Raw genomic sequence first — 24,740 nt, 5'->3', positions numbered from 1 at the left:
CGTAGAAATGTTGGAACACGTGAGGCAATACTAACCTTACGACTTATCTCAGAAGAAAGATTAAGAAAAGGCAAACCTACGTTTCTAGCATTTGTAGACTTAGAGAAAGCTTTTGACAACGTTAACTGGAATACTCTCTTTCAAATTCTGAAGGTGGCAGGGGTAAAATACAAGGAGCGAAAGGCTATTTACAATTTGTACAGAAACCAGATGGCAGTTATAAGAGTCGAGAGGCATGAAAGGGAAGCAGTGGTTGGGAAAAGAGTGAAACAGGGTTGTAGCCTCTCCCCGATGTTATTCAATCTGTATATTGAGCAAGCAGTAAAGGAAACAAAAGAAAAATTCGGAGTAGGTATTAAAATTCATGGAGAAGAAATAAAATCTTTGAGGTTCGTGGATGACATTGTAATTCTGTCAGAGACAGCAAAGGACTTGGAAGAGCAGTTGAATGGAATGGACAGTGTCTTGAAAGGAGGGTATAAGATGAACATCAACAAAAGAAAAACGAGGATAATGGAATGTAGTCAAATTAAATCGGGTGATGCTGAGGGGATTAGATTAGGAAATGAGACACTTAAAGTAGTAAAGGAGTTTTGCTATTTAGGGAGTAAAATAACTGATGATGGTCGAAGTAGAGAGGATATAAAATGTAGACTGGCAATGGCAAGGAAATCGTTTCTGAAGAAGAGAAATTTGTTAACATCGAGTATAGATTTAAGCGTCAGGAAGTCATTTCTGAAAGTATTTGTATGGAGTGTTGCCATGTATGGAAGTGAAACATGGACGATAAATAGTTTGGACAAGAAGAGAATAGAAGCTTTCGAAATGTGGTGCTACAGAAGAATGCTGAACATAAGGTGGGTAGATCACGTAACTAATGAGGAGGTATTGAATAGGATTGGGGAGAAGAGAAGTTTGTGGCACAACTTGACTAGAAGAAGGGATCGGTTGGTAGGACATGTTTTGAGGCATCAAGGGATCACAAATTTAGCATTGGATGGCAGCGTGGAGGGTAAAAATCGTAGAGGGAGACCAAGAGATGAATACACTAAGCAGATTCAGAAGGATGTAGGTTGCAGTAGGTAGTGGGAGATGAAGAAGCTTGCACAGCATAGAGTAGCATGGAGAGCTGCATCAAACCAGTCTCAGGACTGAAGACCACAACTACAACAACAACAACTTTAGGATTCATGGCGTCATTTCTCTGAATTACTACTTCACACGTTAGTCGATTGCATACCACGTCGTGTTGCGGCACTTGTGCCTGCTCGCAGGGGTCCTACACGATATTAGTCAGGTGTACCAGTTTCATTGGCTCTTCAGTGTATAATCACTGCGTATTGAAAAATGGAAGTTTCAATCTGACACAATTGTTATTATGTTATTTCGGGTGACCATACGGATTTCATGATCTCAGTCTACGACTAGTGCAACGCACACATGGTTCGTATGCAGGGTGCCCCTGGAGGAATGTTCAGTATTCAGGGAAATAACAAGAATGATCATTTGTAGAAAACATTTACAGTATCGAAGTTGAGCAACTTTTTACACTTCTTTACGTATGGAGCTTAGAGCTTATGTTTACAGGACAGCTGTTTGATTCATGCCATCACTTCTCAAAATCTGGAAAGCAAAGAGCTTACAGAAGAAGAGATTTGTTTCAGTATCGAACATGAAGAAGCGCCCATAACTCTCATGACACGCATTTTAGATCCCAAGGTTACTATAAGTTTACTAAACATTGTGCTTGGAATTATCGTTCCTGGCACGTACCTAATAAGGACCATTTCTTCTTGGAAAGTCTAGTCAAAAGAGTCCATCCCTTACAATTCTGCAGATCCAACACGTCTTTAATACAGCTGAACGGCAAAATCCCATTAAGCAGCCGTTCGTCATCAAATCTGGGTCAATGCCGCGTATCTACCATCACCTTTCCGACGGAACTCACTGTAAATACAGCAAATTAGATGAGTTTTTAATACCTTTCTCCATTCCATGCAGAATTTATTTCGTTAGAAACTCCTCCAGCTGTTTGTAATTTTTTCCACTTCATTTCTGACGTTGGGTCATCATTTTTCCACTCTAGCCGCAGTGATCGTTTGTAGGGTATGAGGGGCCCTGGTTACAGCTCTCTCTACCACCCACATACCACCACTCTGTTCCTCGTGTCCTTTCACATTTTTCTTATTGTTTTTCTTCTACAGCATATTTGATACTGAACAAATGAACATGAATGTGAAAAGGAAATAGAAACGTATTGATTTGTTCATTCGGAAGCATAAAAGGAGATGGCGAATGACAGAAGAGTTAGCGCCATCATCGATTCTGACTGGCAGTGAATACCTCGCAATAGTGCCTCCGAACTGTTGGCCGAGTCATAATTCCGCAATTTATGTTAGTAGTAGGTCGATGACAGTCCATTTCCTTATGCGATAATACGCATGCATTTTCTTATATTATCTCAGTTTATCTGCGAGTTCACAGGGAATTTTCGCGTTATTTTAGATGCTCTTAAAAATTCCGTTGTGTAGTTTTATCTGTCTTTCAAGGTTAAACATTGGAAGTTACATTGTTAGTTATCCACCGCTTTCTTCTTCTTCGTCGACACGATGGATTGTGTCAGTGAGTTGAATATAGGCTCGCCATCTGCAAGGTCTTGTTTCCTTGTAACGCTCATAGGGAGACTTTGGACATTTTCTCTGTTAGGACGTTCAGCTGAGTCTGTTGTTCTTCACTTCGAGATGTGGCTTTCTATCTAGGAAAAATTGAAATCTATATGTCCAAGCGGTTCCAAAGTGAAACCTACTCCTTAGAAAAGAAGACTCGGCGTTCTTCGGAATTTTCTTCCCGCCGTACATGTTCCTGTCTCATACGGAAACCACACGGCTAGCGGCCGTAATATCCTAAAGGAAGATCGTCATCACGACAGGTAGCGTGGCTCTATGGTAGTGTTGGCTTGCAGTGTGGACGTCATGGGTGCCATTTCCAGCTCATTCCATTTATTTTAACTCTGAGTTCCAACAATATGGAAACAAATATAACTTTAATAGTTTCATGTGGGTAACCTGCTTTAGCGTAGTAAGCAATGAAAGAAGAAGATTTCGGCAAAAAAGTAAACCGTCAGATATTCTAAGGAGGTGTTTTCATTTTGAAATAGAATTTTGAAATTTTTCACACTATTAATCGTCATTATAGCACTGGGCGAAATACAACAAGAAACTGACGAAAAGAAAACAAACAGTTTCTGAAGGAAGTGGTTTGGAATCACTGAGAGATACAGATTTCAACCACCCATCACGTAAAATAATATATTTGACAGCAAATTCTCGATTTTCATAGACACAATCCCACACCTCGAATTGTCCATGAATTTATAATGCCTAAGACAAATTAACAATTAAAAATAAGCCTATAATTTAATTCGATGTTGGTTTGATAAGTCTGGTAAATTTCCGTGATAGAATGGAATAAGGTATTTCAACAATGTACAGTCTACAGTTCATTGTTGACAGCCGTCTTGATCAGTCCGTGTGTCCCCTGTGGGTTCGGGGGTAAGAATAGGCCCGCAGTATTCCTACCTTTCGTAAGAGGCGACTTAAAGGAGTCTAAAAACGTTTTGGCCTATACGTGATGGTCCCCTAAGGGGTTTGACCACTACCTTTCAAAATTTTCTTTTAGTGCGTACCATTTGGGGAAGGACCCCTTACGTGGTGTATTATATATCCATCTTGCCATAAGATCAGGCAAATTCGTTATTGTCATGGAGTTGGACTTACACCGAGCTTCCGGCCACATTAGCTGCAGTGTGCTCCGGTTAACATACATTCTCTCCACTTCCATCTTCGCCCTCGTGATATACATGGTTATTCGACACCAGACATCCAGCACGGTAGCCAGTCCGTTGTGGTGGGGTCATCATGTACCCTCTTGGTCGTAGCCCCCTGACTACACAGGGATCACACTACTGATGCCTGAGCTGCTACGTCCCAACGTATGCCAAGAGGTTGATGCCTATCTTTCTGGGGCATCAGGACTCCCGGCAAAGGCCATCCTGCCAGGTGGCCTTTGCTGTGGCTGGGTGGCGCCCGTGTGGAGGGCCCCTGGTCAGGCATCAGGGCGGATGACCCGCAATGAAGCCTGGTACATCATCTCTCGCTTGTGGGCCTCCACCAGCAGTCTCTAAGCCATCGAGGTCTACCCTCAATGGCAAGAAATACGATCTGAGATCATTTCTCTCTCTGACCACTCTATGGGAGGAACGTATGTCTAAAGAAGGCAGTGGAGATTATTCACCCCTGCACCTCGTCTGTACGCGAGTTGATGGTGCCTCATTTATGTCGACCAAGCCTCAGTTTTTTGTGGAGCATTTGGAGGACAAGATCGGCGAGGTGGAGGGCTTGTCCAAAATGCGCTCTGGGTCAGTTCTCATCAAAACAGGTTGCAACAGAGGTTGCTCGCTTGCGCTAAGTTGGGGGATGTTTCAGGTACCATCACACCCCATAAGAGTTTAAACATGGTCCAGGGTATTATATTCCACAGGGATCTTCTTCTTCAGTCAGACGATCAACTACGCGCCAACCTAGAACGACGAGGTGTTCACATCATCCGGCACGTCCATCGGGGCGCGAGGGATAATCAGATAGCCACCGGTGCCTTCATCTTGGCCTTCGAGGGTGATATCTTACCCGAAAAGGTCATGGTGATGGTTTACTGCTCTGATGTGAAACCATTTATCCCTCCTCCGATGCGGTGTTTTAAATGCTGGAAGTTAGGCCATATGCCATCCCGATGCACTTCCAGCATCACATGTTGAGATTGTGGATGTCCTTTGCATCCCAATACTCCATATGCCCCGCCTCCCATCTGTGTTAACTGCAGAGAACACCATTCCCCCTGCTCGACGGACTGTAGGATATTCCAGAAAGAACGGAAGATAATGCAATATAAGATCCTGGACCACCTTACCTACACCAAGGATAGGCGGAAATACGAGCGGCTACATCCTGTGCCAATGCCATCAACCTATGCTGCTACTGCAACACTGGTTCTATCATCTCCTGTGTCTTCATGTACGGTTGGCTCCATTGGCCATCGAGATCCACCTGCCCCCTTGATGGTGGTGGGCACTTCACTACCTGTTGATCCTGCTCCATCTACTTCAGGAGCAACACTCTCCGCAACCATTGGGGACATCAGTTCCCCCTTCCCAGCCAGATAAGCGTAAGACTTCTTCGGCTCCTCTCGCCAGGAAGCGGTCCCTTCGGGACCTCCATTCGCAAGTTCAGACCAGCGGAAACGCGGATACCCGCAAGTGGCTGAAACAAACACCAGTCGCTGGTCGTATGGCCTCACGGTCATCGTCCGTCCCTGAGACTTACTCAGGGAAGCCCTCCCAGCTAGAACCACCGAAGGCACAGCGCTAGAAACAGAAGAAGAATAAGGTCCCCAAGAATCCCAACATTGTGGTGGGACCAGTCCTACCGCTTCCAACAAGCTCAGCGTCTGAGGATGAGGTCGAGATTATGGCGTCTGCTGAAGATCTGGATCTCGCTGGACCCTCAGACACAATGGATGTCACTCGCACAGGTACTCAATCGGTGGCAGCAAGTGACCCTGTGGCGTAAACTGCCTCCCCAGACCGTTCAAGCCTTTCTCAGCCATGGACAATACCATGCTCCAGTGGAAATGCAGCGGTTTCTTCGACCATCTAGCTGAGCTCCGACAACTTCTCACCCTTCACCCTTTCCTCTGCATTACTCTACAAGAAACTGGGTTTCCGGCAATGCGAAACCCTGCCCTCCGTGGCTATCGGGTTTATTATAACAACCGGGCAGCTTATTAAAGGGTATCTGGTGGCGTCTGCATCTAAGTCCTTCACTCCCTTCACAGAGAGTCTGTCCCTCTACAAACACCTTTAGAGGCTGGCTTTCCCGTTACTGGGCGACTTCAACGCCCATAACCCTCTGTGGGGTTGGCCAGTGGCAACAGGTGGAGGCGCCACTGTTAAGAATGTATTCACACAGTTCGACATTTCCATTTTAAATGATGGTGCCTTCACACATTTCAGTGTGGCGCATGGCACGTACTCCGCCATCGACCTTTAGATCTTCAGCCCTAGCCTCTTACCATCTGTCCAATGGAGTGTGCATGACGATCTGTGTGGTAGTGACCACTTTCCGATCTTTCTGTCACTGCCACAGCGTCACTCTTCTGGGTGCCCTTGCAGATGGGCTCTGAATGAGGCTGACTTGGACTTGTTCTCCTCCACTGCCGCCATTGCGCCTCTGTCTAATGAAGCCATTGATGCGGTGGTTCATTCAGTCACCACCGGCATCGTTACTGCCGCAGAATCTGCCATTCCCCATTCTGACAAACTGCCTATTGGCTTCTGTCTCGGGTTCTTCGGCCGACGTTCATCTAATGATTTTTCTGACGTTTCGCCAGCACGAGTGGCAGGCATTGTCAAAGCTTCACCCTCCATTGCCGGTGGTGAACTGGAGCCGAGTTCGCGGGCGCAGACTATATGTACCTGGCGCGCCAACATCCGAGGGCTTCTCCGCGGTCTTTTCCGGTGCGGTTCTTCTCTTGCTACCTGCGACGGTCGTTCGCTGCAGTACGGGAAGCCAGGATCCGTTTACTTTAAGGCTTTCCTCCTTCTTGTTCAAACTTTTCGCGTGTTTTTGTATTTCTACAGCTTCTCTGAACAAGCGCGTGATAGTGCTTCTCTACAGCCAGAAGAAAGAAGGGGTACAAGCCATTAAGAATCTCAACGCCGACAAGAGTATATTGGTACTGCCTGCCGATAAGGGGAATGCGACCGTCGTAATGAAGACCGAAGATTATGAGCAAAAGATCCGAGACCTATTAGATCCGACGACGTACCTGAACAAGTGCGTGTGATAGTGCTTCTCTACAGCCAGAAGAAAGAAGAGGTACAAGCCATTAAGTATCTCAACGCCCTGTTATACTATTTTCTGCTGCTGTTGATATTAACCGATACTCATCTGACCAGAAATCCTTGTCTTCCTTCAATTCACTGGCCCATATTATATCTAGATTGGGCCTTTGCATTTCCCTTTTCAGATTTTCTATTTTCCCTACCACGTTCAAGCTTCTGACATTCCACGCCCCGACTCGTACAACGTTATCCTTTCGTAGATTATTCAATCTTTTTCTCATGGTAACCTCCCCCTTGGCAGTCCCCTCCCGGAGATCCGAATGGGGGACTATTCCGGAATCTTTTGCCAATGGTGAGATCATCATGACACTTCTTCAATTACAGGCCACATGTCCTGTGGATACACGTTACGTGTCTTTAATGCATTGGTTTCCATTGCCTTCTGCATTCTCATGTCGTTGATCATTGCTGATTCTTCCGCCTTTAGGGGCAATTTCCCACCCCTAGGACAAGAGAGTGCCCTGAACCTCTATCCGCTCCTCCGCCCTCTTTGACAAGGCCATTGGCAGAATGAGGCTGACTTCTTATGCCGGAAGTCTTCGGCCGCCAATGCTGATTATTTATCAAAATTTAGGCAGTGGCGGGGATTGAACCCGGAACCGAAGACGTTTTGATTATGAATCAAAGACGCTACCCCTAGACCACGCTTAGCAGACCATTTTGCTCTCAGTTCCGCTTCTGTAAATTACCCACTGGCCTTCCGCTCCATTAAAGAGTGGTTGGAACGTCGGAGCCTTTCTATTCGCACACGCCATCCTGAATCCTACAATGTCCCGTTCATTGAGTGGGAATTCCACAGTGCCCTAGCTGCCTGCCCTGATACAGCTCCCGGGCCAGATCGCATCCACTGTCAGATGCTGAAGCATCTCTCAGTGGACTGCCATCGACGCCTCCTCGACCTTTACAATGGCGGGAAAGCATTGTTATCCCCGTTTTGAAACATGGCAAGAACCCATTGGAGGTAGACAGCTACCACCCCGTTAGCCTCACCAACGTTCTTTGCAAGTTGCTCGAACGCATGGTGAGCCGGTGGTTAAGTTGGGTACTCGAGTCCCCGGGCCTTCTGGCTCCGTCTCAGGATGGGTTCCGTAAAGGCCGCTCTGCCGCCGACAATCTGGTGAGCCTGGAGTCAGCCATCCGTACAGCCTTTGCCCGGCGTCAGCGCCTCGTCGCTTTTATGACATGCGGAAGACGTACGATACGACATGGCGCCATCACATCCTCTCTACGCTTCATGATTGGAGTCTTCAGGGTCCACTGCCGATTTTCCTACGAAATTTTCTGTCGCATCGCACCTTCCACGTGCAAGTCACGGCCTCCCATAGTTTCTTCCAAGTTCAGGAGAACGGGGTACCACAGGGACCTGTCCTGCCTGTTTTTAATTGCAATTAACGGGCTCGCCGCGGCGATGGGATCGTCTGTCTCAGCTTCCTTGTATGCTGACGACTTCTGCTTCTACTATAGCTCCATTGGCATTGCAGCTGCCGAACGTCAGCTGCAAGGTGCTATCCGCAAGGTGCAGTCTTGGGCTGTAGCGCATGGTTTCCAGTTTTCAGCTCCCAAGACCTGCGTTATGCATTTCTGCCGGCGACGAACAGTTCGCCCTGAGCCGCGGCTTTATCTTGCCGGCGAACTTCTTGCTGTGATGGAGACCCATCGGTTTTTGGGTGTGGTTTTTGATGCACACTTGACTTGGCTCCCACATATTCGGCAGCTTAAAGAGATGTGTTGGCGGCATTTTAATGCTCTGCGATGCTTGAGCCACACCAGCTGGGGCGCCGACCGATCTACCCTCTTACGGCTTTACCAGACGTTAATCCAGTCCCCTCTGGATTATGGGAGCCTGGCTTATTGTTCAGCATCCCCATCTGCGTTGCGGGTGCTGGACCCAATCCTTCACAGCGGGATCCGACTTGCCACTGGTGCTTTCCGGACCAGCACTGTGGACAGCATACTTGTGGAGGCAGGTGTCCCTCCACTGCGGTTAAGGCGTCAACGTTTACTGACCACTTATGCTACGCATGTTTGTAGCTTGCCCGGGGATCCTAATTATAGTCTCCTGTTCCCTCAGTCAGTCGTCCATCTCCCAGAACGTCGGCCCCGGACGGGTGGTACGATCGCGATCCGCGTCAGAGGACTTCTCTCCGGGCTTGATGTTTTCCCTCTTTCACCTGCTTTCCGGGCCCCTCTGCGTACATCCCCGTGGTGCGTGCCCCGCCCTTGCCTTCGGTTCGAATTGGCACAAGGCCTGAAGGACACAGTCCCACCAGAGGCCCTCCGCCACCGCTTTCTTTCCATTCTTGCCATGTATCAGGGCTCTGGCGTTGTTCACACTGACGGTTCGATGGTTGCTGTTCGTGTCGGTTATTCTCTGAATCTAGGGGACCGTTATGAACAATATTCATTGCCAACGATTTCACTGCTGAGCTAGTCGCCATCTCTCCTGCCCTAGAGTATATCCGCTCCTGCTCAGGTCAGTCCTTTATTCATCTGTACTGACTACCTGAGCGCTTTACGAGCTATCGACCAGTGTTTCCCTAGCTCTCGTCTGGTGATGACTATCCAGGAGTCCCTCCATACTCTTGCCCGTTGCGGCCGCTCTGTGGTCTTTGTGTGGACCCCAGGCCATGTTGGGATACCCGGCAATGAACATGTTGACCACCTGGCCAAAAAGGCCACCAGTAAACTATCTCTGGACATTGGCCTCCCGGAGATTGATTTGCGAGCGATCTTACGCCGCAAAGTTTTCGATCTCTGGGACACTGAATGGCGCAACCTGACCACACCAAACAAACTCCGTCCTATCAAGAAGACGACGGATGTGTGGCGGTCATCCATACGAGCCACTCGCAGGGACTCAGTACTCCTTTATCGGCTCCACATCGGCCACAGCCGCTTGACACAAAGCCATTTACTGCGCCATGAGGACCCGCCTCTATGTCGCCGCGGGGCGGCTTTGACAGTGGGCCACATTTTGTTGGCCTGTCCCCTTCTAACTGTGCTCAGGCAGACGTTTGCGCTGCCTGATACACTCCCTGCCCTTTTAAAAGATGACACTGCTATGGCAGGCTTAGTTTTGCGTTTCATTTGGGCAGGGGGCTTTTATCACTTAATCTGTTTGTCCTTTTCGTATTGATTCTGGCCTTTGGCCTACGATTTGAGTTTTTGATGTGTTTCTCGGTGGTTGGCTTTTCGTTTTTTGTCTCTATGGTCGGCCAACCACTGTCACACTCGGTGTGATTTTAATTCGTTTTGTGTTGTCTCTGTCTAAGTCTTTCTTGTCCTGTGTCGTCTGTCGTTTTTACTATTGTACGTTTTTATTGTGTGTGGGTGTTTTTTAAGTTTTGGAAAAAGGGACCGATGACCTTAACAGTCTGGCCCCTTTAATCCCACAAACCAACCAACCAATCAGTCCGTGTGTCGTCTGCCACTGAATACGGAGAAAACTGAGTGTGTTGATATTATTAACGTTTTTATTAGAAGGGGTGGACTGCCGCAGAAATCAAAACAGAACTGTATGAAATTCCACGGATTCTGCACCGTCATTCAATATCATTTACTTTGGTATTAATGAATTTAAGAGTGATCGGACAAACACTACATATGTAGCGTGCTCCAGTCGTCCAATGAAGGTCATACAAAGAAACCATTAACAAAATCCCTGATATGGTAAAGCAAGACCGCCGAATAAAAATTCGTCAAACTGCTGAGACTGCGTCACATCCTGCATGGAGAATTGGGTAATAAGAAGCTGTACATGACGTGATATCCACGATTGCTTACAGTCGACCAAAAGCGCATCCACATTTCAACACAATCTCTGGCGATGTTTAATCACAGTCCTTAAGATTTCTGAGTCTGTTTGTGATTATTCAGGAAACCTAAATCCATCACTAAACACCACACTCAAAGCGACAGTCAAAACAATGGACAATGGCTGGTGAAATTGCACTGAAGGAGACAAAGAGTATTTTATCAGCTGGTAAGCTTATGGGCGCTGTTTTTTGGGATTTCCAAGTAATAATCCTCATAGACTTCTTAGAAAAGGGCAGAACCATAAGAGGAATGTATTACTCGTTATTGTTGTATCGTCTGAAAGTTTTGCTGAATGAAAGAAAGAGAAAGATTGGCGCAGAAGAAAATGCTCCTTTACCAGGATGCACCAACCCACAACCCAAATATAACAATGGTGAAAGCGCATAAATTGTACTTTTAACTGGTTCCTCATCCAACCTATTCGCCAGACTTGGCCCCAAGTGACTTCTTCCTGTTTCTCTAAGTGGAAAATTTGGCTTGCTGGGAGGAAAAAAAGGAAATGAGAAGGCATTGTTGGCTGGGAGGCCCATCCGGGGAAGTTCGGCCGGAAAATGCAACTCCTACTTCAGTCGACGCCATACTGGCCGACTTGCGTGAAACACAACACCCATTCCACGATCGGACGAAATCTCCAAACCCGGCCGTGAATGTAACCCAGGCCACCTGTATGGGAGGCAAGCACGTTACCACCCAGCTAAGCAGGTGGACTTCAGAGAAGTAATTATCATCAAATGAGGAAGAGATTAAAGTCAACGTGTATTATTCAGAGTTTCACAGAACCTTTATTTGCAATGGTATGAAAAGGCTGTAGGATCGCTGGGCTAAGTATACAGGGTGTTACAAAAAGGTACGGCCAAACTTTCAGAAAACATTCCTCACACACAAAGAAAGAAAATATGTTATGTGGACATGTGTCCGGAAACGCTTAATTTCCACGTTAGAGCTCATTTTATTACTTCTCTTCCAATCACATTAATCATGGAATGGACACACACAGCAACAGAACGTACCAGCGTGACTTCATACACTTTGTTACAGGAAATGTTCAAAATGTCCTCCGTTAGCGAGGATACATGCAACTACCCTACGTCGCATGGAATCCCTGATGCGCTGATGCAGCCCTGGAGAGTGGCGTATTGTATCACAGCCGTCCACAATACGAGCACGAAGAGTCTCTACATTTGGTACCGGGGTTGCGTAGACAAGAGCTTTCAAATGCCCCCATAAATGAAAGTCAAGAGGGTTGAGGTCAGGAGAGCGTGGAAGCCATGGAATTGGTCCGCCTCTACCAATCCATCGGTCACCGAAACTGTTGTTGAGAAGCGTACGAACACTTCGACTGAAATGTGCAGGAGCTCCATCGTGCATGAACCACATGTTGTGTTGTACTTGTAAAGGCACATGTTCTATCAGCACAGGTAGAGTATCCCGTATGAAATCATGATAGCGTGCTCCATTGAGCGTAGGTGGAGGAACATGGGGCGCAATCAAGACATCACCAACAATGCCTGCCCAAACGTTCACAGAAAGTCTGTGTTGATGACGTGATTGCACAATTGCGTGCGGATTCTCGTCAGCTCACACATGTTGATTGTGAACATTTACAGTTTGATCACGTTGGAATGAAGTCTCATCCGTAAAGAAAACATTTGCACTGAAATGAAGATTGACACATTGTTGGATGAACCATTCGCAGAAGTGTACACGTGGAGGCCAATCAGCTGCTGATAGTACCTGCACACGCTGTACATCGTACGAAAACAACTGGTTCTCCCATAGCACTCTCCATACAGTGACGTGGTCAACGTTACCTTGTACAGCAGCAACTTCTCTGACGCTGGCATTAGGGTTATCGTCAACTACATGAAGAATGGCCTCGTCCATTGCAGGTGTCCTCGTCGTTCTAGGTCTTCTCCAGTCACGAGTCATAGGTTGGAATGTTCCGTGCTCCCTAAGACGCCGATCAATTGCTTCGAACGTCTTCCTGTCGGGACACCTCCGTTCTGGAAATCTGCCTCGATACAAACGTACCGCGCCACGGCTATTTCCCGGTGCTAATCCATACATCAAATGGGCATCTGACAACTCCGCATTTGTAAACATTGCACTGACTGCAAAACCTCGTTCGTGATGAACACTAACCTGTTGATTCTACGTACTGATGTGCTTGATGCTAGTACTGTAGAGCAATGAGTCTCATGTCAACACAAGCACCGAAATCAACATTACCTTCCCTCAATTGGGCCAGCTGGCGGTGAATCGAGGAAGTACTGTACATACTGGCGAAACTAAAATGAGCTGTAACATGGAAATTATATCCCTCAGAGAAGACTATATCGAGAAGTAATGTGAGTTGCTTAAGAAATAAATAACTTTTCTTGGTTTTTTACCAGACTTGTAAATTTTGTATGAAAACTGCATACTGTCCCAGAGGTCTCATTTCGAAATCACTCAGAAAAACAGTAGCACACACTCAAATTTACGTGACAATAACTTTAGATATGCCTACTTTCTCTGCCAATGAATTCCAAAATACGGTCACCATTAGAAACCACATGTCGAATGTCAAAATGTCGAAAGCTGCATGTCAAAATGTCATGCAATCACGTAGCACAATCTCAGCGCCAACTGCGGCGTTGAACACTGTGAAAGCTACAAAGCATTAAAATCTTGGAAGTGCGTCAGTGTACCACCAGAGATATTTGTTTTCCAGCAAGTTCAGTGGTTTCATGCTAAAGGCACTGGTACATAAAAAATTCAAAACAATCACAGAAAGACAATACAATTATAGTTTCAGACAGAAACCGCTGGCATTCAAATGGTTAAAAACGTCCATGCTCTACGATTATTTCTTTGACGCCTATAAAATACAAAGGCAGGAAAAATCTGTTACCCTGAAGACTGGTAACAACTTATCCGACTCTCGTTTCGGTTGTTATTCTTTTCCTTTCTCGTTCAATTCTAATATCTAAGATAATCTAATTCTAATATCTAAGATAAAAATAATCAAATATATGCTACTTAACACACATGTAATTGCCATTTTCATCCAACTTCCTTGGCACTGGACTCTCAGTTTGAACAAGGTCGAAGTACGATATACTTTATTTGAAGATTTTTACTGCACTGTTTAGTTATTTGCTAGTAGAAGTACAAGTTACACGACGATTTCGTTTCGGCGTTTTGCCGCATCAAATGTACCTGTGAATGTGGTGTAACAGATGTAATAATTTCCCTTACGTCTATGTTTGTCTATGTCTACATACGACACCTTATGCTTAAGTCTTAGCTGATATGACGTGGTCCATTGACACTTTGAAACGTAAATGTCTATTGTCTTTTTGTTATAGTATGATCGCATTATTTATGGGTCTATTTCTTATTTGCATGATCTTGTAAAGTTATTTTTAACAGCTTCGTCTGCTGCGATGCTAGAGATTAACCATGGAATTTCTGTTATGCAGAAAGTCAGGGAATACGTTTAATTTTTCAGAGATAGTATTTTAGCGGTTTTTTCGTAAATGATGATTGTAACATTGTTTATTATAGTGATAAACTCAAAAAATAGAACACTTGTCGTTTACATAAAGAGAACACAAAATTACAATGTTTGACAAACGAAAAGTAATCACTGGTTGCTTGGTTGGTTTAAAAAGTGGGAAAGGGACCAAACTGCTTGGCCATTGGTCCCTAGTAATCCCTGACTTTGCATTGCAAACATACAGCATGTCAAAAATAACAAGTTGATGCAATTAAGAAGTAAATCCATATATAACTGGGTCACATAGTAATATTAATACGTGAACACGAAATTTAAAGTAACGATTTTAATGTTAATTATACAAGTAGGTCAATCAAACGTACATAATTCGAAAGTTATTTTGCCATCGATTTCTATGATAGAAATGACGTAACAAAAATAACATTTCTAGAAATCGCATTCTAGGGACGTTCGTGTTTACATGGTTCATTTGCACTAACACATGCATATGAGGCAGCTACAATGCGACAACTACTAGGCCGCTGTGGTCAGCAGCGGAAATCAAAATATCCTAGTGTGAAAGTCTGTAAATAACGATGTGTTTCAGGAAGAATAACTTTGTAGTCATTTGCAAACGTTACCAACAATTCTGGAGGTAGTTTCCTCAATTTTAATTTCTTCGCACTCAATAACTACGACTTCCGACTTGTCTTATGATATGGAAACTATATTTTCTCAGGCTATGCCTAGAAGGAGAGCGCTAACTTGTTGGAGTGAAAGACACAGAGCTAACATACGCAATTTTTGACTAGAGAAGGTAACAAGAACGTAGACAGTCATAATGATAATGCAACTGTTTTATTAACGGAACATTTAAAGATGTACTTACGATAATTACATGTATTTTTGACAGCTATAGCTGCTATTTGATGACTTTAAAGAGCACATTTCGCAATGCAGAATCTTTCACATCAGAGGTTGTTGTACGTTATTTTACGGCATTGATATTGTGCTGTCATAAGTAAAAAGTAAATCTGCCGACGGTGACACAAAACTTTTCTACGCTCTTTTTCAAGGACTTACTGCACGTGATCCAAAAATTAGAGATATGTCAAAGTTTTATTTCAGTAATATTCGCAGCTACAATGCAGTATTTGCTATCGTCAGCTCTGATGCTAAGATTTCAGACACAGTTTTAAATGGAGTAAACACGAGTTTTTCTTTATCGTCTATTGGGTCGAATGACTTCTAAATATAGCCATTCAGCATGTTATGTGCGGTTACATTTTTATGACAGTTGGTCGAATTTACACCACAGGAGATACTATTCATAATAAAAAGACAACAGTTGTAGGGACCACGTCTTACCAGCCAAGACGCAAGGGTAAAGTGCCATATGTAGACTCAGACTAACAGAGACGTGAAGAACAATATTATAGTAATTATACCATCTTCACGGTTACACTTGTAATGGCAAAACGCCGAAAGGAGTGTATCGTGTATTGAATGATTATGAGTAAATATATAAATAGAGCAGCAAAAGACTTGTACTTCAAACAAAAGCCGGGCAGAGTGGCCGAGCGGTTCTACGCGCTACAGTCTGGAACCGCGCGCCCCCTACGGTCGCAGGTTCGAATCATGCCTCGGGCATGGATGTGTGTGATGTTCTTAGGTTAGTTAGGTTTAAGTATTTGTAAGTTCTAGGGGACTGATGACCTCAGAAGTTGAGTCCCATAGTGCTCAGAGCAATTTGAACCATTTTTTCAAACAAAACGTGTCGTGTCATTTTTATGACAATACAAGTATTACAGTTTCCTGTTACATACTGCATACTACACACAGATATTTTTCATTGTAAATGTAAATTCTTCATTAACGACCTTTCAAAAAAGATAGTTACTAAAATTTTTTTAAATCGAAAAATTGGATTTTTTCAATACTTGTACTCGTAGAAAATGTACTTTTGTTTAAACATTTCTATGGGCCAGGAATCGAACGTATACCAGCCACGTGGCAAGTGTCCACTCTACCATGTAGCCCCGTAGCCCCTTACTTTGTTGCATTTCAAGTCCAAAAAGAAAAAAATCTAAGTAAATTTTCTCGCGAATTTTTGAGACTTGCATCGACTTCGTTAGGGAGTTTAAAAAACTTTGCGTCTGAATTTACTGCTCCGTAGGTACAATATATATATATATATATATATATATATATATATATATATATATATATACTTTTTCCCTATGGTTCCTTGGCAGCCTTAAAAATGTGTGAAATCTTACGGTCTTAACTGCTAAGGTCATCAGTCCCTAAGCTTACACACTAATTAACCTAAATTATCATAAGGACAAACACACACACCCGTGCCCGAGGGAGGACTCGAACCTCCGCCGGGACCAGCCGCACAGTCCACGGCTGCAGCGCCTTACAAGGGAACCTCCCCATCGCACCCCCCTCAGATTTAATTATAAGTGGGTAGAGTGGATAGGCCTTGAAAAACTGAACACAGATCAATCGAGAAAACAGGAAGAAGTTGTGTGGAACTATGAAAAAAATTAGCAAAATATACGAACCGAGTAGTCCACGTGCAATATATGGAACTTCATGGGTGCTGTGCAGTCAGGAGCGCCGTGGTCCTGTGGTTAGCGTGAGAAGCTGTGGAGTCAGAGGTCTTTGGTTCAAGTCTTCCCTCGACTGTAAATTTTAATTTTTTGTATTCAGACAATTATTATCTGTCCGTCTGTCCGTCCGATGCGATCACTTTTTTGGGAGTGATAATCACATCCACAAGAAAAACTAAATCGGGCACGGTAGAAGAATCTTTTTACCCATTCGCCAAGTGTACAAGTTAGGTGGGTCGACAACATATTACTGTCATGTGACGCACATGCCGTCAACAGTATCGTATAGAATATATCAGACTTGTTTTCCTGTGGAGGAATCGGTTGACCTATGACCTTGCGATCAAATGTTTTCGGTTCCCATTGGAGAGGCACGTCCTTTCGTCTACTAATCGCACGGTTTTGCGGTGCGGTCGCTAAACACAGACACTAAACTTATTACAGTGAACAGAGACGTCAATGAACGAACAGACAGATCATAACTTTGCGAAAATAAAGAAAGTAAATTTTTTGCTCGGGGGAGGACTTGATCCAAGGACCTCTAGCTCAGCAGCTGCTCACGCTAACCACAGGACCACGGCGCTCCTGATTGCACATCACCCTTGAAGTTCCATATGTTTCACGTGAACTACTCATTTAGTGTATTTTGCTGATTTTTTTCATAATTCCACACAACTTCTTCCTGTTTTCTCGATTGATCTGTGTTCAGTTTTTCAAGGCCTATCCACTCTACCAACTTATAATTAAATCTGAAGGGGGTGCGATGGGGAGGTTCCCTTGTTAGACCGGTGTCAGCCTTACTCGGTATACGAGTATCTCAGTGGAATAAAGTCCGCGTCCAGTTAAGAAAATCACCATACAGGGGCTGGTATCGATATGGTTCATTCTTGGCAAATCGCGTAGACTTCCCTGGCGCGATGTAGGGTCTACCAGTATCTCCGTGGGATAAGGTCCGTGTCCAGTTAAGAAAAGCAACATAATGGAGCTGAGATCGGTAGGCTTCATTCTTAGTAATTCCCGTAGTCTATATCGGGAAGAATATCGTGTAGACTGCAGCCATTATCACATATGCGTTTACAATTACGGTAGGAGAGTGTTTTCCATTTTTGATTCTGTGAAAGACTGCGCCACGGTGTCGGGATGCGACGTGTCTGCCGGCGCAGCCCGCCGGCCCCTGGAGAGTAGGCTACCGGCGGGCGGAGCTTGCGTCTGGCGCGCGCTATTACCGCAGTATCGTTTTCGCATTTGGCGGCGGCTAGCCGCGGCCTTGGGGACCAAGGTGCCGCGCGAGACCGGTCGATACGAGCCACATCATCGCGCACTCTCAGCCACACACCGCCTGCCGGCGTGCTGCCTGACACATAAGCGCATCGGCAACGCACGGCTCAGCTAGTAAGCGCTCCAGGCATAGTACAGGTTCGGGGTCTGTTAACTGTCGTGGTATGGCCACAACCACGTCCTTTCCATAGCAATAACCTGAGAGCAAATGACAGCTCCGCCAATGCATTGCTCTTTTTTACCTGGTCTATGCGATACTACCGTCATCTGTATATGTGCATATCACTCTCTCATAACTTTCTTCACCTCAGTGTAGAAAATAGGTCCTAGAAGTAGTGCATCACTATATTTAAAACCTCAAAATAATTTATCCGGTGATAATGACGGAGTCTGGAAAAAAACATACGGTAGAGCGCCGATCTTCGACATCAAAATTTTGTTCACCTCCAAGCAACAATTACTTTTTTGTATTTTTTAGCTTATTTTTTGTAGTATGGTTGCCGAAGTGGTCGGAGGCATGTTCGGTAAACTTGCTGATATTAAAATAGTCTACTGATAAAAAAATTACAATTTTCCAAAAGGTTCATGTATTTTAACAAAGGCAACATCTTAATCCAGTAACGTAGTTAAGAGTTATAAATTAGTTTGAGATAATTAAAAATTGGCACAATACAATACAATGCACAAATATGTATTGCACCTCTCTGTGTGTGACTTCAGTGCGGATGCACAATAGTGTCCGAGCCACTTTCGGGAATACAGGACTGGCTGCGAGCTAGTAGGTGGATGTACAGTGGACGCTTCTGGCGTGTGATAAGATGGGATGCCTGTCAGAATTAATGAGGCAGTTACGGCGACCGCTCATGATAAGAGGGAAATCCGACTTCGACTCCCAGTCCGGCACAAATTTTCGACTTCCAGTATCGATTTACTTCCACGCCTAGTGTGTGTGTGTGTGTGGCCAGCTGCTATCGGGCATGGCGGCAAATCGATGGTGAAAGGTGATCATTTGTGCCGAACAGGGAGTCGAAGCCGGATCTCCCTCTTAATGCGAGCGGTTGCCTTAACTGTCTCGGCAGTCCGAACGCGCTTCCAATATGGTGTTCTTTAATGAGAAATACTTGGTGAAATAGCTGCTGTTATTATTAGGTTCTTTTTCCATACTAATTAATACATGCAATAATGCCCAAACCACACAGAATTGTTTTATTTTTACAAATCTTTGGGTAGTCTCTAATTTTCACGAATAAAGATGTGTTCTTACGAACATTGCATCATTTCTTGCAAGCTTCAAGTTTTCTTGCCTCTTGTTTACGAGCTTGCACGATAGTGTTGCCATTAAATTACTCTTGTGTCATTGGTGTTTCGCAAGTAAGCTTTTAATCTTATAAAGGCGGAGAAAGGACGTTCTGTTGTACATACAGAAACTGGTATCGTTAACGCGACCTATAGCAATGTCATTACCTCTGGAATCAATTCACCGACGTGAATATTTGACTAAAAGATGCGCACTAATTCCTCAGTACTTGCAACAAAATAACTTTTAGAGTTACACAGACAACACATTTCTGTCTAAAATGTTCTTCCTGGGTCTAAGTCATTCACGTAAAATTCTATTATATAACTTTAATCTTCAGTTTTGAAAATAGGGAATGTTTGTATATCTCTGAAGTGAGTCACGAAAGCTTTACAGAGAGGTAACAGAATGTCCCATGCTTCTAACTATATCATTCCGCGCTCGAAGTCTGTTAACTCTCGTCGTACGGCCATAACCACGTCCTTTCCATCCGAATCACCTGAGCACAAATGACTGCTGCACCAATGCCTTGCTCTTTTGTACCTTGTCTATGCGATACTGCCGTCATGTGTGGAGTTGACTATGTGGCAGAGTGGATGGCATACGTTTCAATCCGAAAGGAGTTCGTCCTGTATCGTATCATTATGACTAAACATATGAACAGAGCAGCAAAGGACTTGTACTTCAAACAAAATACGTCGTGTCATTTTTATGACAATGCACCTGTTACAGTTTCCTATTACTTGCTACATACTACACACAAAGAGCTATTTTTCATTGCAAATGTAAATTCTTCGTTACCGACCTTTCAAAACTTCATACCTTTCGTCACCTCAGTGTAGGAAAGCGGTCCTCGAAGTAGTGCATCACTATATTTAAAACATCAAAATAAGTTACCCGGCGATAATGGCTGACGCTGGCAAAAACATATCATATAGCGCCGTCATCAAATTTTCGAGAAGCCTTTCAAACTTTTAGAAGTTACGGATCTTCGACATCCAAACTTTGTTCAGCTCCAAGCAAGAAGTCCACACCTCCACACAACTTTCATCAGTTCAACATAACTTCACATCTCGCGAACTATTACTATGCCCATAGTTTTTTCACAGTTATAGAGAGGAATTTAGCAGAAAAACATTCAAAATTTCAACTGGCTCTAAAATGTTAATATGAAGCGTAGTGTAAAAGATAAATTCTTAAGAATACGGGAAATTTAAGAAACCTTTAGCTTCAACACTGGCATGGGATTACTCGAGCTCGAGTTGCTCAAAAACAAAATTAACTGCACATGATTCCAAAAAGTGTTTTTCGACAAACCTGTTCTACGACATTGCTTGTGGGGACAATAAGGCCGAAGAGCTGAGGATGACCCAAGCAAGCACCTCGCGTAGCCTGCATTGGCTCAAATATTGCTAGCTGCCTGGGAGATCTGCGTTCAAAATTTGTCATTTCTTTCACATTTGAAGATAGCTTCCCACCAAGGTTTCACTTTGCATTGCCTCTTAGGTCACAAGATTGAAAGAATTGGTCAAACAGTGGACATGCAGAGCTCGCGGCTCAGTTCCTCAGAAGTTTACTTGCAAACCCAGAAAAAGCGCCGGTCATACTTCCCGCTCCGTCAGTAGCAATTCTTATGCATGGCTTGATATCTAGAGAAAAACGAATGAGAACGTACAGTAAAACTATCAGCAATATTTCAGGTGTCGCAGATTCTGTATTATGGAAACGAAAAATGATTCATTAATTTGAAAATTTTCACCACTGACACGTCGAAAGAAAATCGGAACTAGCTCTTGTTGACAGACGTCACTAATTTCATCTAAATTATACAGTGTTCCGCAATATAAAAAAAATGTAAACAGAAACTTACTGCTCCACAGGCAAGGTACTGAGCCATTGAATATCTGTCGACGCAAAGCAGGCTGTTCAATTGTCTGTCGGCCATTGCCCGCTTGGCAGAACTTTCAGAAACTTTCTTGACGTTTCCGTGAGAGAGAAGCACTGAGAACCTATGAGTAGTTTTTGTAGGACCAAGTGGAAGATTGGGAAGCGCTAGGCCGAGCTTTCATGTGCCACTCTCGTGACGCCAAATTTGGCATAACTGACAGCCTTGAATTTTTACCCACCGTTTCTGGTTTTGTTTTAAAGTTTTTCCGCTTTAATTTTCTTCCTCATTTTGCGTGGGTGCTGAGCAACAAAAAAATCGAGAGTTTTTGGATCATCAGTGTATTATGTAACAGATTGCTGAGCGCTTGTGAAATACAGACTGTTTCTTTGTGCTAGTAACATCAGACTGAATTGTTTTTCTTCCTGGACTTACTCTGCGTATATTACGTCTTTCATAAGCAAAGTAAGTATTACTGCTGTGATTTACATATTGAATGAAGCAGTAGCGTGCACTTAGTACATACTCTGTCAGACTTGAAAACATATTAACTGTTACAGGAAAAGAATAGTGCTAGACTCACAGCTGTTGATGTGGCTGCAGAAACTGTTAGAATATCGCCACATAACGCTTGTTTGCAGGTACCGACACACAATCCGAGCTTGAAGAGGTCGACACACCAACGAAGTCTGCCAGCTGAGACTGTGTATACAGTAATCCCAATTTCCTTAAAACCATGATACGTATTCAAGGAGAGATGGATAAACAAAACGGTTCAAGGGTAATACCCGTCCAGCAAAAACTGCTCATCTGAACTTGTGATACGACTTCCTAGAGTGATGATGGATGCAAGTAATTCGAAAACGTATCTGAATTTCCGCAAACTGTTTTTTTCCAGACACTAGGATGGCTCGCATTCTAAGACACACGGAGCAAGAACCAGACAAAATGGTATCAGTTTATTCGCGGTGTGCTCAAGACTGCCCACGGGCAGAGTCTGTACTATATCTGCCTTCCATGATGATTTATACAGGACCTCGCAGGAGTGATCTGACTCAGGTCAACAGAGTGGGGACGTAGTTAACTTTGGTTATTCAATTAGCATGATAAGCGGTGGTTTATTTTCAGCTACATAGAAAATAATTTTACAATCAGAATTTTACGTGCCCAGTCCACAAAGCGGTCACAAATTAGCCTAGTGTGATATTCGTTTCGTCGACTTAGCAGTGCTTCTGCATGGCAGTAGCAGTCAGCGAGGATCATGGCGGCGCTGCCGCTGCTTGGGTGCTGGTTATGCCTCTTGTTTTACTGTCCCTGTTAATGCATATCGATAAAAGGAATAGCACACTAAATACTAAACTAACCAGTGTCCGCTCTGTCGAATGGGCACGTAAAATTCCTCTTTCAGAATAATTTCCTTTGTAACGGGAAATAAAGCGATGCTTTCCGTCGACGGTGGTCGTCGCACGAAAGACATGACTAGCTTTATTTGTTTGGACTTACTCTAGCCAAATAACGCAAAATCGAAATCTCGGATCTGTAAGGAATCACCAGAGAAAATGTGCCTCATGAATCATAGGAGAGACACCTATATGATGAACCACCTAAAACTTGCCCAGAAAATATTGCGGAAGTGGAAAAGTGCTATTGATGTGCAATTTGACAGAATGGATTCGTGGTCAGGGACTGGTATTGTTAGCCGATAAACAGATTGTAATAATACTTATAAAGAGAACAAACGTGCAGTTTTTTAAAGGTAACAATGTCTGTTAACGATGACTAACTGAAAGTGCTCGCCAGTGATAGATACGTCTACTGTGCTGCAGCTGCAGCCAGCTCTTCCAATACTTATGTTCACAGGAAAAGTTGTGAAACACATATGATAGTCAAAGTCGAGTGCACGAGCATACGCGGTATTTTATTGTTGGAGATACTCAAAATTTGGTAACTCTTTATTTTGAGATTTAAAAACAATCATTAAATGTCTGTATGTAATGCATTTCATTATAGGATTTTTTCATTGGTAGAAATATATTAATGTTTTTGGAAAATAGTTGGAAAAAAGGATCATTGAATAAAGAGTCCAGAATTCTGCAACAAACAGCGCTGACATTTTAATTTATCCTACTTTTATTCTGTTAATGTCAATAGGTACCGTTCCATTTAAAAGTGTATGTTTGCACAAAATATACGCTTTTTACTAATATTACAATCTGTTGATCGGCTAACAAAAATGGGTCAAATGGCTTTAAGCACTGTGGGACTTAACATCTGAGGCCATCAGTCCCCTATACCTAGAACTACTTAAACCTAATTAAAACATCTGAGGTCATCAGTCCCCTATACTTAGAACTACTTTAACTTAACTAACCTAAGGACACCACATACATCCATGGCCGAGGTAGGATTCCAGCCCCCACGGGCTCAGCTTAATTTGCTGATTACGGGCTTGGCGACCCAGGGGTCCTGAGCTGGGGACTGGTCAGCGCCGCCAGTCTCCTGCCACCGTAACCCTCGGACATGCTTCAGCGACCACCTTTAGTTCCCTAGCTGCTCGTGGGACTGCAATGGACCCTTCGACCTCTACGTTTCCCCCTACCAGTGGATTGGGTGGGCGACTGGTAGGCAAACACACACCATCGAAAAAGCGACTTCGTGCTGCGAATCCTCCAGCGCCTGGTGTTACTAGAGATTTATCAGACTGTCGTAACAGAGCACATGCTGATAACCAGTATGTGTTTTTGATTGTCAAACGGAAGGAGGGTAGCTTTGAGAGGGTTTCTTCCTTTTACATCCACAAGGGTCTTGAGGGAATTGCAGGATCACTGAAATCTGTGAAGCGACTGCGCAATGAGACTCTGTTAGTTGAGACTTCTAGTTCCCGTCAAGTCGCTTCTCTTCGGAAAGCAACCTGTCTCGGAGAGTACGCTATCGAGACCTAGCTCCACTCTACTTTGAACTATAGTAAGGGTATATAGGAAGACAGTAACCTGTTCTCGAAAGAACAGTTACTGTTGATGACCGTGCCGCCCCTCCCTGGAATAAATGATGACTAACTGACAACCTCAGCTGCCGACAGGTGTTGTTGATATACCTCGATGTGGACAGCTGAAAATTTGTGCCCCGACCGGGACTCGAACCCGGGATCTTCTGCTTACATGGCAGACGCTCTATCCATCTGAGCCACCGAGGACACAGATGAATAGCGCGACTGCAGGGACTTATCCCTTGCACGCTTCCCGTGAGACTCACATTCCCAACTGTCCACAATTCTACATATGTATTGTACCTTATAGACATTTTGCCCACCCACTCATTACTCGCGCGAGATTCCATGTTGTCGTGGTTGCCGCACCTTAAAGACCTCAAGGTGCGGGCCCTGAAGGCACTGAATATTTTGAAGTGTC

The 24,740-nt window shown here is 44.2% G+C and overlaps 1 non-coding gene across 1 annotated transcript; it reads right to left on the bottom strand.

Annotated features, from left to right (window-relative positions):
* Positions 1-24,452: 24,452 nt before the first annotated feature.
* On the bottom strand, positions 24,453-24,526 carry Trnat-ugu (transfer RNA threonine (anticodon UGU)). The gene has a single exon. It is a non-coding gene; the product is annotated as a tRNA-Thr (tRNA).
* Positions 24,527-24,740: the final 214 nt, after the last annotated feature.

Source organism: Schistocerca nitens, chromosome 8 (genome assembly GCF_023898315.1).
Source record: "Schistocerca nitens isolate TAMUIC-IGC-003100 chromosome 8, iqSchNite1.1, whole genome shotgun sequence".
NCBI classification, from domain to species: domain Eukaryota; kingdom Metazoa; phylum Arthropoda; class Insecta; order Orthoptera; family Acrididae; genus Schistocerca; species Schistocerca nitens.
Note: the sequence above shows the minus strand (reverse complement) of the source record. Positions and strands in the feature narration are given on the sequence as shown.